General features: G+C 41.9%; 1 long non-coding RNA gene across 1 annotated transcript in view; it reads right to left on the bottom strand.

Annotated features, from left to right (window-relative positions):
- LOC134759424 (uncharacterized) overlaps positions 1-15657 on the bottom strand; it is a 64974-nt gene that overhangs the window by 20013 nt on the left and 29304 nt on the right. The gene's annotated exons all lie outside the window — the stretch shown is intronic.

The following is a 15657-nucleotide window of genomic DNA, read 5'->3' as shown; positions in this document are numbered from 1 at the left end:
TCGGGCAGGTCTCCAGAGCCACTATTATTTTTTTCTGGTTGATTATCACAGTGCTTGAAAACGAAGAATAACTTCAGAGCTTGGTGGGGAGGAGGGGCCTGGCTTCTTGGAAGCCTTATTAACACCAGGCAAACAAGACTGTAATTAATCATCAGGGTGAACTTGAGCCACTGGGATGAACGCTAACCTGTTATCTGGCTCTGCCTGGTATTTTTATTTCAGCAAGATCTGAAACTTTAAGGATGTTCTTCTGAACATGATTCCCACCACCACTGCCCTCCGTAACTCAAATGAAGCTTCTGGAGTGAGGCCTTGCAACTGTATTGTCATGTTTTCAACTTTATAATTTTATTCCAGTGACTTCTAGATTTTAACTTTGACTTATCCACCCTGGTAAAGACAAATTGAAAGAATTCGAAACATAAGACAACTTAGATTATGATTTTTATGTATACCAGAATAAGCATTATTTTTTTTTCTTGCTGCTGCTATACCTTTCTTCTTACTGGGTTAGGGTTAATAGAAATAATTCTTATGAAAAGGAAATCTATTATTTTAAAATATGTGCGATTTCAGACATTGTCTGAGGTGAAGGTTACCTTCATGCTATCTGTGAAGAAAAGTTTGCTAAGTAAATGAGGACAATAAACAAAATCTCAGCCCAAATTTTTTACCTTACTTGAAGAAACATATTGTAAGAACCATAGCAGCGTCCATTTACATGTAAACATTTTTATACTACTTACAAATTATTGTCATCTTTCCTTAAAAGCTGATCCTCAAAGAACCTCTAGTTGGTAACACGCTTCTAGCTTCATTTTCAACACCCTACACATTGGAAATTCATGAAAATGCTTTTCTTCACAAGTATTCCCCCAAAGCTAATTTGAATTAATGATGTTGGTGTAGTTAGAGTTTGTTTATGGTCTGGTACTGCTAAATTCATGATTGAATATATTACCTGAAAAAAATGGGGTTCATTTGCCTGGCAAGTAACAACTCTCCACGAGAACACAGGTTTTTTCTCAATAAGTGTTTTATTATTTGTCACAAATAAGAAGAGCACTGGTGTGTTCTCCAAGGCAGTGTCTCCCTGAGGGAAAGTGACGGGGCAATGGAGAGTAGAGAGGAAGTGTCAGCGCATGTAGAGGAAGGGTCCCACCAGTGGTGCAGAGGCAGTGAGTCATCACACCTGCACATAGGTCACATGTTATGGTAATGAGGCTATAGCTCCCCTGGGGGGTTGGGCGGGGGCGGACTCTAGCATGGTAATGAGGAAAATTCACTCAGGTTCATTTATAATTTCCCAGGGTCTGTCAGGAGCTGGTGTCAACCAACTGGGTGACCACATTCCACATAGTGTTTGGGACAAAACAGGCTTCAAGACAACAGGCTGTAAAACAGGCTGATTGCTCAAGTTGATTAAATTTCTGTAGTCCCTGGAGATCTTCCCTGTCTGCTTACAGATAGATGGATGGGTGAATCTTCAATAGAGTCCACCAGACTTATGTCTTTATTTCCCTAAAACATGGGCCTCTGGGTCTCAGGGGACTCCCTGGGCAGTAGAAAGGATGTCCATTCCTCTCAAGAAGTCCTCACTGGCAGGGCGTGGTGGCTCACACCTGTAATCACAGCACTTCAGGAGGCCCAGGTGGGCAAATTACTTGAGGCCAGGAATTTGAGACCAGCCTGGCCAAAATGGTGAAATCCTGTCTCTACTAAAAATACAAAAATTAGCCAGGCGTGGTGGCGTGCACCTCTAGTCCCAGCTACTCGGGAGGCTGAGGGAGGAGAATCGCTTGAACCTAGGAGGCAGAGGTTGCAGAGAGCCAAGATTGTGCCACTACACTCCAGCCTGGGCGACAGAGCAAGACTCCATCTCAAAAAAAAGAAAAAGTCTTCACTGTCCAAGACACTCTTCCACCTATGACTGAAGACCATAGCTCACCAGCTTCGGGCCTGCTTCAGGGTCCTGAGCCGCCTCTTGTTCATCCTGCCACTTGTGCCTACCTTGGCTGTTTGGTCGCTTGGTTTGGCAGCTTGACAATTTTCCACAGCCCTTGGTAAGTAGCGCTCCCCACTTGCTCCCACCAGCAGAGGCCTATTTCCCCTCCCCTCCCCAAGGCCAAATTGCCAGAGAGAGGGAGCAAGATTGGACAGCCCACTCACAAGCTCTCTCGGGGACACCTCATTCCATATAGGTAAACTCCTACTAGCTGCTGGTCTCAATTCTAGATAGCTGTGGACCCTAAAGAATGTAATTAATGCTATCAAAGAAGACACGGTGCTCTGCTACTCGGCTGTGAAAACTTCTCCTCCAAAGTGAAAGGTTTGATGATTTCCATACTAAAAATCTCCCCATGTTCCCCATCCCATCTTTTCCCTTCAAAATATTAACATTTTTTGAATTTAGTCAACAAAGTCTGTTTTTCCTTCGACTTTTAAATGGACCCAAACATTTTCCATTAATCTAAGTCTGTCTTTAATTGAATACCTCCCCACATTTTCCAGTTTCTTTTTAAAGCATTTTTTATATTCTATTTACAATATCAGAACATAAAAAATAAGTATCCATAATGAAATCACTGTTTTTGTATACAAAATATGAAGTAAGTACAACAAAAATTATATTTGGGGGTTTAAATATGACAGGAAGCCCCTGCCCTCACCATGACTCCAGGCAACTTCTTGGATCAGCTCTGATAAAAGTTTAGTGCCTTTCCTTCCAGACTGTTTCTGGGCTTACACAAACATGAACAAATGTTTTCAAGCCAATTATCAAAGTTTCTTTGATTTCTCTTTCCATCTTACCACATGTTATGGGCTGAATTATATCCCCTTGAAATTCATATGTTGAAGTCCTAAACTCCAGTTACCTCAGAATATTATGACATTTGACAATAAGGTCTTAAAGAGGTACTTAAGTTACAATGAGGTCATTAGATTGGGCCCTAATCCAATATGATATGTGTCTTTATAACAAAGATGAGAAAGAGGAAATCTGAACACGGACATGTGCACTCATAGCAGGAAGACCATGCAAAGACACCAGAGTAAGATGGCCATCTAGAAGCCAAGGAGACAGGCCTTAGAAGAGACCAACCCCGCCAACACCTTGATCTTAGACTTCTAGTTTCCAGAAATGTGACAAAATAAATTTCTGTTGTTTAAGCCACCCCATCTGTGGTACTTTGTTATGGCAGCCCTAGCTGACTAATATATGAACCACCAGGAAATTCTAGTGCCTATTCCTCCAACACCATCTTAAATCCATTCCATTTACTTCTTTCCATCTTCACCACCATACTCAATCCAAGCCACCATCATTTCTCACTGGTTGACTGTGAAAGCCCCCGCACCAAGCAGTCTCTTCCCTGTCGATTGCAAGCAAACAGTAGATACCAACTCTAGTAAGCAGAAAAAGGATTATTGGAAATCTATTGAGAAGTTCACAGAATTGATGAGAAAGCACTAAAACTAGCCTCAGAGATAGGCAAGTAGATCAGGTTATTCCTGTTTTTAAACCTTCCAATGGCTTCCCATCACCTTTAGAATATAGTTCTAACCACATGCCCTGGGATGCCCAATGCCCTGTGGCAGATCCACAGAGATGGAAACCCATCACCAGAGAGTCAAACAGAATCACTATAAAAGTTAAGCTCATCATGCCTTTGTTGTCATCAATGTCGACAGAGCCCAAGAACTGAAATGCCCTTCACACGTGCCTCTTCATGTGTGTGGAGGTTCAGATGTCTGCATTTGGCCCTGCTGCTTCTGAATGACTTAGTTAAAAGCATTTTAAAGCTCCAACTTAATTAGCTAATTTAAATCCTGTTCAGTTTATCGTCTGTGTACAGTGTTCTCTGCACAGGTCCAGAAACTAATGACCATCTTCAACATAATCACTAACATTTGCATAGTGGTTCACAGTTTACAAAGTGTTTTCACTTACTTTAAACCCTCGGATTCTCAAAATGCTCCTGTAAATAGGTAGGATAGGCATTATTACCTCATTTTAACAGGTGAGAAAATTCAGACTCAGAGGTCAAATGCACTTTTCAAGCACACCAGGGATAAGGAAGGGGGAAGCTTAGATTAAAACCTACGACTTTTAAAGTCTAAATGTCACTTATAATCACCTAATTCACCAGGCATTTTAAATAATCAAGGTTTTCCTGGAGGATGTGAGGGGGTGAAACAAACAAAGGCTACAGGATCCTAATTCAGAAGCAGGTAGGGGGTAAAATGAAGACAGCTGGGTTTTGCCATGGACATGGGAATATCCAGCTCCTGGGTATATGCCCCGGCAGGTTCTAGGGCCTAGAGCAAACTATACACTGAGCACTGCACACCCCCTACTAATAGCCAGTCTTACATACCACCAAGGAAATGGTGAGAGGAGTAAATGAAAATGGAAATCAGGGACCACCTAAAAGAGGAAAATTAAGAAAAAAGGAGGCCAGCCCACAAGGAGAGGCAAGAAGCACTGGTAATTGTTTAAAAGCTGATGTTCATGAAACTTTTATTTTCCTGGCTGGAACCTTACCTAAGTATCTCTCCAGCTTCCACCTAGAGACAGTCACTGCAAGTGGTCATGGAATTAGAAGGAGAAATTCGGAAGAGCAAGAGCAAGAAATTAGGCAGACCTGGGGCTATCCCCTTGATTACCAAGACACCAGGGAGTTGCTGCACTAGCAATCTTACTGCTTGGAGATTTCTTTTCTTTTTTTTTTTTTTGCAAATCAGAAACAAGAGAAGTCACAGCTCCTGCACCCTTTAGTCTATCAGAAAGTAAATCTCCTGGTTGAGGCACCTTGTCTTCAGTGTTGGATTTCCCCCAAGGTGACAGCCCACAGACCCTTGCTTCAGGGGCATGGCCTATGGCACCCCATCTGCTCTCCTGACCTAACCCTATATACTCCCACTGCATGTGCCAGGTCTGGTCTCAGACAAGAATCCAAAGTGGCTCATGACCAAATGCAAAACACCAAGTACAATACCTCTTTGTAGTTTCTTCACACCTTTCATCCCAGAGTTTCAAAGCACAGTGCAAATGTTAACTTGTCCTCAGACACCCCAGGAGAGGCAGGTAGGTGGCACATGCTATTATCATCTCCTGTTTATAGAAACAAACCAGGCTTTGAGCCATGAACTCTCTTGCTTGACGCATCATGGTGAATAATTGTGTGTCCTGGGTACCTATATCTAGTCATTAAATATATCATGTTACGGCTGAAATACCACAAATATCAGCCCACTGCTAACCATTTTCTTACCTTACTTTCTTCTTTCTTTCTTCCTTTGGACTCTAAGGTCTCATAGCTTTATAAGGAGATCCCCAAAATTGCCACAACCACAACCCATCTTCAGTTGCCCTTCTCTTAAAAGAAGCCAGAAGATAAATTAAATCAGCCCTTTTGCTACGTGCCTACGATAAATGATCACTTGCCTAGGGAAACAGTTTTGGCTAAGTCAGTGTGTTATGTAGAGTGGAAAGTCACTCAGAGGTATCTACCCTCCCTAATGTCCCTTCCTAAGGGACTCACCATTTTTGGCTGAGAAGAGTAGCCTCTAGCTGTGACTTAAATGATGTGGCCGTCTTTTGTACCACATGACCGCACCCTCACTCAAGCCACACCTGAATGAACCAAGGACCAAGGTGTAATTATTCCAGAGACTGGTCTGTGGATTCATAAGAGGGCCTACTTCCAAAGTACTATTCAAACAATTGAATTTGATGGGAGGAAAAAAGGGTGAGTTTCAATCAGATGGTCAAACAGAGAAGTGGGCAGACTGGAGAGTAGTGAATAACACTAAGGGCAGAGAATGAGAGTCTGAACTTCTACCATTGTGAGAACAAGAGTTTAAACAAGTCCTTGGAACTACTGTAGATTCTGAATGACCTTGAGGTTCTGGTGTCTCTGAGTTTTGGCCATACCTTTGTCATATTCTTTGTACATTCCTACATGCTTTATTGCTAGCCTTTATAATATGCCCTCGTTTTTAGCCTGAGATCAGAAATATCCAACTAAAGATTTCATTTATGGTCTGTGACTTACATGCATGAACCAACATAATGTTGGGCAAGCCACTTGGTCTTTGTGCTTCAAAGCTTTCATCAGCAAAATAGGGATAATTATTTCTTAGGCCATGCCTTCAGAGTTGATTGGACTTCATAAATATATAGTTGATTCGAAGTGGGGGTTTTCCAGCCATGATAACTTCCAACTACCAAGCAATCACTGAATGTCCACCTGATTTAATTATTTAGATATTTGAAGTAATGACATATTTTTAAAGCCCTGTCACATAGTTCTCTTAAGAATAGGATAACGTCAGCTTTGCTGATCAACCCCTAAATGTCAGATTACTAAATATACTGATCCTGATGGGCCTACTACCCCAGGCCTTTTGAAATTCTGGGATGTGACTTGTGAGATAGATTATAGAAGACATCAATTATGCTGCCCAAATGGTACAAATGTATCTCATCTAAGAGAGAGAGAAATTCAAATAGACGCTGTGTGCTTAAGAGAAAAAAATACAGCACACGCAAAACATTTTTGAGAAATGAGATAGTTGACATTTTGATCAATCAACCATAACTACTAAATACCATCATCTCTGCCATTAATTACCTGCAAATGAAGAGCCAGCCCTGGCCAGGAACAGTTCTGCAGGCATCCAGCTCTGCAGTCATGTTAGGGAAAGGGAAAGGCAGAAACTAGAGAAGATCAGGGCAAAGCCCAAAGAAACAAAAATTGCTAAGTGTGCTGAGTAGTATTTTCCTAAAGGATGATTTCCCTCTCAGCAGTTCAGCACCCCTGCTGCCTGAGGGAAAGCTGCCAGCAGGGGAGGGGCCTAGCTGTCCAATGAGCTTGTCACCTTGCCCTCTCCATACCCAGCTTGTGTCAGTGCATCCCTCAGACAGCAGCTGAGCAAAGTGGCAGCTCCTCCAGAACTTCCTTTGCCTCCAGTGGCATCCATCCTGGGCTCTGGCTCCATGCTCGGCTCAGGAATAACTGCCAGGACCAACCAGCTGTGCTAAGACTCTTAAGCTGCCACTCACTCACGGAAGGGGAAGGAAAGTGAGGTCCATTCCATGTAGGTGGATGAAGATAGGGCAAGAGGAGGAACCACTGCCTTTTATGCGGGGTATGGTAGCTGAGTCATTTTACTTAGGCAAGACTTGGAGAAAGCAAGCCCAGGTGAGCCTTTGCTTCAGAAATATATAAAGGAGAGGGGAAATTCTTTTGTCCCGTTTCAGCCACATCCAAGCATTTTCCTTAGAAGCAGGGTAGATCCAGGTTTTAAGTAGCCTGGATTTTATATCTCTTGGGGGAGGGTCCCTCTTTTACAAAAGCATACAAAATTAAGTACAGGGCTTTTGAAAAAAAAAAAAAAAAAAAAAAAAAAGCTCTGAAAGCTTAAGCTTCATTGCCTTTGTGGCAAATCTGCCTTTAGAAGTAGGTTTATTTCCTGTTGCTCTGCTTCTCTCCCACCTCATTTCTCTCCCTCTGTCTCTCTTGCCATGATTTTGGGTTCATTTGCCCTAGGAGGACCTAAAACAGCGCAGGTTATATAAATATTTGTCTGCGTCTTCTGGAGTGTCCTCAGCATCTGTCCCTCTGAAGTGCTCCAGTAGCATAATGAAGTCGTACTGAGGTTAGGGGATGGACTCAAGGCAGAGGCCCACACTTCACTGAAAATTACCTGTCATTCCTGCCAGGCTGGCTTTAGAACTCTGGGTCTGCATCCACTCAGCTAGTAATTCTCAGGGTCACTGTTATAAGTGGCCTTGTGTCCCCCTAAAATCATATGTTAAATTTTCTAGCTCATGGTACCTAACATTATGATTTTATTTGAAGATAGGGTCTTTACAGAGGTAATCAAGTTAAAATGAGGTCCTTAGGTTGGGCTCTAATCCAATATGACTAGTGTCTTTATCAAAGGCAAAAATTGGAGACCTACAGAGTGAACATCGTGTGAACATAAAGGCAGAGATCAGGGTAATGATTCTACAAGCCGAGGAATGCCAAAGACTTGACAGCAGACCACAAGCCAAGGGAGAGGCGTGCAACAGAACTTCCCTCACAGCCATCAGAAAGAGCCAGCCTTGCTGATGTTTTGATCTTGGGCTTCTAGTCTCCAAAACTGTGAGACAACAAATTTCTATTGTTCAAACCACCCATTTTGTAGTACTTTCTTACAGCACCCCAGTAAGTGAATACAATCACTTTGCACATATCTCCCCTCCACATCATTTGTCAAAAAATGAAGATCAATATAATGTCCTTCATAATACAAGCTGTAAAAGCGCAACCAAAACAGGAATGCAAAAGTGCTTCTCTCTGTACCATCTATAAGGAATAACTCATAACCAGAGAGGTTCTGTAAGCACTTCTGCCCCAAGAATCTCTTTTGCTTGCCTTGATTGTGCTACTAATGATTTTGTTCAAGTCATAACATGAGAGAAACATTCAAGAGAAAATGTCAACAAATGTTTCTTTTTTTGTTTTTTTCTTTTCTTTTCTTTCTTTCTTTTTTTTTTTTTTTTTTTCTGAGACAGAGTTTCACTCTTGTTGCCCAGGCTGGAGTGCAATGGTGTGATCTTGGCTCACTGCCACCTCCGCCTCCCTGGTTCAAGTGATTCTCCTGCCTCCCAAGTAGCTGAGATTACAGGCACCCGCCACCATGCCCAGCTAACTTTTGTATTTTTTTTTTTTTTAAGTAGAGATAGGGTTTCCATGTTGGCCAGGCTGGTCTTGAAATCCTGATCTCAAGTGATCCACCCACCTCGGCTTCCCGAAGTGCTGGAATTACAGGTGTAAGCCACCGCACTCGGCCATGAGTTGGGCTTTGAAGGATGAATAAGAGTTTGCCAGGCTGAGAAACAAAAAGAAGGCAGAGGGGCAAACATGGCCAGTTTGAGGCATGTTGAACAAATTCACATGGCTGTAGTACCGAGGTCAGACGAGAGAGAGGCATATTAAAGAAAGGGCGGGCCAGGAGCATGTGGCAGGATGAGGGAGTAGGAGGGCAAGAGGTGACAAAAGAAACTCGAACGTCAGATTCTTTCTTCTTGATCTCTCCTGTGTCCTGATGTTGATGTACATCTCTAGAAAGCCTGCCTTAGGTATAAGTCAGAACCCAGGAAAGTCCTTGACACATTTCTGCTGTTTTCCTTAGTTTGGATGAATCTATAATGAAAAGACATTTGAGCAAGTAGTGAGAAGAAGGAAAGGAGTAGAGGAAGGCAGAGGCCATGGCCCTTTGTTTTTCCCTTTGCATCTGACCCCTACTAAGTGCTGAGTGTTTGATTTTCACTTTGTAACTTGTTCCAGCAGATTCTCTTCTACTCTGCTTCAGATCCTCAGATAACTAGAGACCCTGACACTGGATCCAAGGTAACTGTAGAGATCTCTCCTTGCTTTCACCCCTTAACCTGGTCAAATTAATGCAGCCATTTATTTCGTAAACACTCTGGGTACTGTGCTAGGCACCCGGTGCACAACCAAAGCATCCAGGGGCAAATGTCACCTTTTCCTAAGGCCAGTGTAGGGGTTGTGGCCCACTAGGCAAGGAATGCAGAACCACGAGCCAAGGGAACTGGTTTTGAGGCCTGGCTCTGCAACTTTTAAGCTGTGTGAACTTAAGCTCATCACTCAACATCTCCAATCTTTGGCTTCCTCATGTTTAAAATTAGGTTTGTGACACATTCCTCTGTTAAAAGGGTAGAATGAAACAATGAATGTGAAAATACTTTGTCATCTGGGAAACCCTCAACAAATCTTATTTGTTACTGTGACCAGACCAGTTAGGTGAGTAGGAGCCAGTTTGTATTCATCAGAACCTCTCTCTGTGGGAAGTAATAGGAAGCCAAGCCAAGCTGGTCAGAGGAACAAAGACGTTCATTGATTCCTTTACCTGGGAAGAGCCTGGAGAAGCTCAGTCAAAGGAAAGTGATGGGATCTAAGGCTTCAGGCAGCTGGGACCTGGCTCTCCCTTTGACTGCCTTTTGTGTCTTCTTGCCTTTGCTTCTACTTAAATCATGGCCTCCTTCTCTTGGCCCAAGAACCCCTTTTTCTTTGTGGTGGAGAGCATGGGATCTGGCAACTCAAGCCTGGTGGGCCCCTGTGAGAGTGCAGGGTGAGGAGGATAGTATGTTATCAGCAGGAGTGGGAGAAGCTCATGGGCAGATGGGCAACAGAGCCACGCTCGTGGTTTTACAGCAACGAATGAGACAGACATGGATGAGGCCCCTTCTCTTCTGTCATGGAGGGGGACAGAAAAATAAGCAATAAAAACAAGCCAGAAACAACACAATGACTATCAACTAATAAAAAAGTACAAAAGATTTGGCAGGTCCATGCAATGGAACAGTATTTGGCAATAAAAAGAAATGAGTACTGATTCATGCTACATTATGAACATCAAAAATTTGCTAAGTGACAGGAGCCAGTCACAAAAGACCACATATTAATTATATAGTTCTATGTTTACAAAAGATCTAGAATAGGTAAATCAATAGAGGGAGAAAGTGGATTAGCAGTTTCCAGTGGCTAGATGTTAAAACAAAGAGTGAAGGATGAGGAAAAGGGACACTCTTTCTGTTAATGGGTATAAGGTTTCTTTTTGGGTGATGAAAATGTTTTAAAATTATGAAAATTTGATGGTTGTGCAACTCTATAAATATACCAAAATTTATTGACTCATTATTTATTCTATTTTATTATTATTATTTTTGGGGGCAGGGTCTCACTCTGTCACCCAGGCTGAAATACAGTGGTATAATCATGTCTCACTGCAGCTACAACCTCCCAGGCTCAAGCAATCTTCCCACCTCAGCCTCCCAAGTAGCTGGGACTACAGGCATGTGCCACTAAGCCCGATTAATTTTTTAGTTTTGTGTAGAGATGCAGTCTCACTCTGTTGCCCAGGCTGATCTCAAACTCCTGGCCTCAAGCAATTCTTCTGCCTCAGCCTCCCAAAGTGCTGGGATTACAGGCGTGAGTGACCCTGCCCAGGCCAACTTGCGTAGTTTAAATACATGAATGTTATGGTATGTAAAGTATATCTCAATAAAGCTGTTTTAAGAAAAACAAACAGAAGCGCTGTGTAGAAAATGCAAATAGGTTGATGAAATGGGGAGTAACTTAATAGTCACCCTAGACTAGATGGAGACGTTACAAAGACTGCTCTAAAGAGGTGACATAAAAACTGAGGGCTGCGTGATGGGAATGAGCCCGTCCTGCAGGAATCTGAAAAAATATTATTCTAGGGAGAGGGGACAGATAGTCAAAGGCTCTGAAGCAGAAACAAGATAAGTATATTCAAGGAATCTCTAGATAGGTTGATGACGCAGGTAGGGGAAGATGATTTGACTTTGTAAACACCAGTGGGAGGGGTGGATTTTATTCCGAGTGCAGAAGAAAGTCCCTGGAGGATTTTAGCAGGGGAGCATCATGATCTCAATTATGTTTTCAAAAGATCATTCTGGCTGCTATGGGAAGAACAGATTGTAGGAAGCTGGTATTAAATTTTCTTTGGCTGATTAAGGGCAAAGTATTGAAAAAGAAGAAAAAGTAAATAGCATTGAATCTCTTCCTTAAAAGAGCTAACAGAGTGGTAGAGGAAATGGTATATATAGACACACATAAATCTCAGAATAAATGGATTGTAGAAACCACACAGAGAGAGGGTAGGAAGGGTTATGGGGACTCAAATGAAGACACAACGTTAACTGGCAACAGAAGAAGCTTGTCAGCAAAGAAAATGTCTAAGTAGAGTGTAAAAGATGAGCAGAAAAAGAAAGAGGGGTGGTCTCCTGGCAGCCAAAATTGCGTCTTACGGTATGGCAGTGATAAGGTGCAGGGAGTATTAAGAAACAATATGCTCTCCAGTTAATCTACAGAGTAAAAGACAAAATAAAAAAGTGATGAGGGACAATGCTAATAATAATCAACATTTAATAAAAGCTTACTCTGTGCCAGGCACTGTTTTAACACAAAGCACAAGTGAAAACATTTAATTCTCAAATCAGGAATGTGAGGTAGCTGCTATTATCATTCTGTCCCCATCAGTAGAGGCCCCAGTAGAAAGAAATGGTGCATTCACTTTAGAACAATTCAATGGATGTTTATTTTAAAAGGCCTATTTACAATGCGTGGGCAGAAAGTTGGGGAACCACAATGGAAAGTGCAGGAACCCACAGCTAGCAACCACAGAGCACTCAATAAATGATGGTGTGGTTCATATAGGTTGGCCTCTGTATTAGTCAGGGTTCCCTAGAGGGACAGAACTAATAGGAGAGAGAGAGAGAGAGAGAGAGATAAATATATATAAATATATATATTATGTATTAATATATATTAATATATATTTATATATAATATTAAAAATACATATAAATATATATACATAAAATAAGCAATAAAAACAAGCCAGAAACAACACAATGATTATCAACTAATAAAAAAGTATGAAATATTTGGCATATATACATATATATGAGAGTTTATTAGATATTAACTTACACGATCACAAGGTCCCACAATGAGCTGTCTGCAAGCTTGGGGAGCAAGGAGAGCCAGTCCGATTCTCAAAGCTGAAGAACCTGGAGTCTGAAGTTTGAGGGCAGGAAGCATCCAGCATGGGAGAAACATATAGTCTTGGAGGCTAGGCCAGTCTCACCTTTTCACATTTTTCTGCCTGTTCATATTCTCTGGCAGCTGATTAGATTGTGCCCACCAGATTAAAGGTAGGTCTGCCTTCCCCAGCCCACTGACTCAAATGTTAATCTCCTTTGGCAACACCCTCACAGACACACTCAGGATCAAGACTTTGCATCTTTTAATCCAATCAAGTTGCCACTCAGTATTAACCATCACCGCCTCCAAGGATGGAAAGCCTAAGATAAGAATGCAAAGGTATATACTTAGTTATTGTCTCAGCACATTTGTGCTACTATAACAAAATGCCTCATTCTGGGTAATTTAGAACAGAAATGTATTTTCTCACAGCTCTGGAGGGAAGTCCAAGATCAAAGTGCTACCAGGTTCAGTGTCTGCTGAGAGCTCCAGACTATCCTTCCAAGATGGTGCCTTGAATGTGGTGTTTTCACATGGTGGGAGGAACGGAAGGACAAAAGGGATGGAAGCTTGTGTCCTCACATGACAGAAGAGCAGCAGAGATCAAACCCACTCCTTCAAGCCCTATTATAAGGGCCCTAATTCTATCCATGAGGATTCCACCCTCCTGACTTAATCACCTCTTAAAGGCCCCACTTCTTACTACTATATCATTGGCCACTAAGCTTCAACACACATTTTGGGGGACACATTCAGACCACAAGAGGTAAATAGTCAAAGAAGACATGAAAATTCAGGTGAGAAATATGACATTAATTCAGTGCATAATGAACAAGCTTCGAAGATCTTTGATGGATTGGAGGAGAAAATAACCAGAAACAGGAAAATCAGTAAGGAATCTTTAATTGTCTCAGTAAGAAGCAGTGAGCCTGAGGTGATGGGAAGAATGGAAAGAAGTGACAAACTTAAGGGCATTTTTTTCCTCAAGAACAATATGAAAAATAGACTCCATTGGACATGATAGGTAATGGGATATAATGGAGAGGTTGGAATGAGGTAAGGAAAATGCCAAAGATAATATGGGAGTTTTCAGTGTGAATACTGAGAAAAGAGCGTTCTTATTATTAAGGGAAATAGAAATGCAATGAAGAGGATATGTCTGGGCTTGGGGGTGTTATACCTAAAGCGCTTTCATTTTAAGCCCCACTTACATTAACTTAAGTAGAAAGGAATGATTTATTATAAAAATATAGGATTATTTCCCAAAACTTAAGTGCAGAAAGTATAGCTGAACCTCACAAGGGACCAGAATCAGGAATTGGCAGAACCAGGAAGGAGCCACATCCCTCCTTGGTGATGCTAAGTTATCCCAAGTCTCATAGTCTCACATCCTGACCTCTATTGGCTGCATTCATGCTTCTTTTCATGAACAAGCTTTCTCTGCATCGCCATGCCCATGATTGAAGATGGCCATCCCAGAGTGGCAGCTTCACCTCTGAGTTTGTATCACTTCCCAGTTAAACCACAATGAACTAGTGCTTGCTACTATTCCATATCCTTGGGAGATCAGATCTAGCCAGCTACAGCCAAGGGTGCAGGATTATGTAGTTCACACCCACTCTGGGGTGGAGAAAGTTCTCAGAGGAGGTCCATGTGCTGGGGGGAAATGCCTAAGAGGTGAGGGAAAGATGAGCTCAGTTTTGGACATTGTGAGTGGGAGGTGCATGTGAAATATCTTAGTTGGATATCTATCAAGCTACAATTTCAATCCAAAATGAGAGAGCAAATTGGCAGGAGGGGAATCAAGGCTAGAGAAACAGAGGTGACAATTAAAGGCAAATCTTGAAAGAGGGGTTGTACAATGAAAGAAAGGGGCCAAGGACTGAACTTTGATGAATGCTTCCATTTCCAGGACAAAATAAGGGGTATTAGTAAAGGATACCAGTAAAGAATACATAAAAAGATTTGTCTAAGGATATAAGAAAAGAAAGAGGAGAATGCAGAGTCATGGCATCAGGAAGAGAGGGGAAGAGCTGATCCACATGACCACCTGATTATTTTATCCTCCAATCCATGGAAGACCTTCAAAGCCTGTTCTTTGACTACGGAGACTGTGATCTCCTGGAGGGCAGGGATTGAGTCTGTCTCTCTGTGGGCTTAGTGCCCAGTGGGGAGCAAGGAGCTCAGTATATATCTGTTGAATTGAATAAAGACGGTGAAGAAAGAGAAGGTTGTAAGATATAGCTAGAATGAGATCCTTAGTAACTTTAAAGAAAGCAATTACATTGGCGTGCAAAGGAAAAAGCCAGGATAAAAGGAAGACATGGACCTAGTCATCCAGCCATTTTGGTGATAGAAGGAAGAGAGAAATGACTTGAAGAGGAAGCAGAGTTACATGAATAGTTTGTTATATTATTATTATTGCTTTTGTATTTTGTTTTTAGGATGAGAGTGACTTGAACATATGTGGAAAAATAGTCAAGGTATATGCATTAAACATATACTCAAGAGATGAGCAATTAATAGGACAACTTTAATGGAGAAGGTAAGAGATGAGAAGAACTTTAGAAATCAGATAGAACTCTTCTCAGAGAATAAAGGAAGGCTCAAGATACAAAGAAAATTTGAGATAGAAAAAAGCAAAGTTGAGGAAGCATTCCCACGTGCCTTCACTTCCCAGAGAAGGAAGAATCCTCTTGTTGGCCTGCCCAGGTCAGGCTGAAGATAATGAAGCAGTTTTGGAACTGTGGCCTGAGCAAAATGCTACATGCAGTTATCAAGACATAGGCTATGGTATTACCCAAGAGTAAGAGCCCAGCTACAGTTAGTGTGAATGTGTTAGCAGCCTAAGTTCACACAACTGCAAGACTTGCTTCAGTAAAGCTTAGCAATTTGGGAATTGAAGCAGAGTCCAGTGGAGATCTCCAGGAGTAGAGGGATAAAAGATCCCAACGTGGTGGCAAGTACCGTGTTGAAAGTACTTAGCCAAGGGTCAGACTGTGTAGGCAGCAAATGAGCAAGAGGCTGATGATTAGAGAATCTGGGGCATTGATGATGAGAGTGAGAT

This window comes from Pongo abelii, chromosome 9 (genome assembly GCF_028885655.2).
Source record: "Pongo abelii isolate AG06213 chromosome 9, NHGRI_mPonAbe1-v2.0_pri, whole genome shotgun sequence".
Taxonomy (NCBI): domain Eukaryota; kingdom Metazoa; phylum Chordata; class Mammalia; order Primates; family Hominidae; genus Pongo; species Pongo abelii.
The sequence above is the reverse complement of the archived record's forward strand: the minus strand, read 5'-3'. Positions and strand labels throughout refer to the sequence as shown.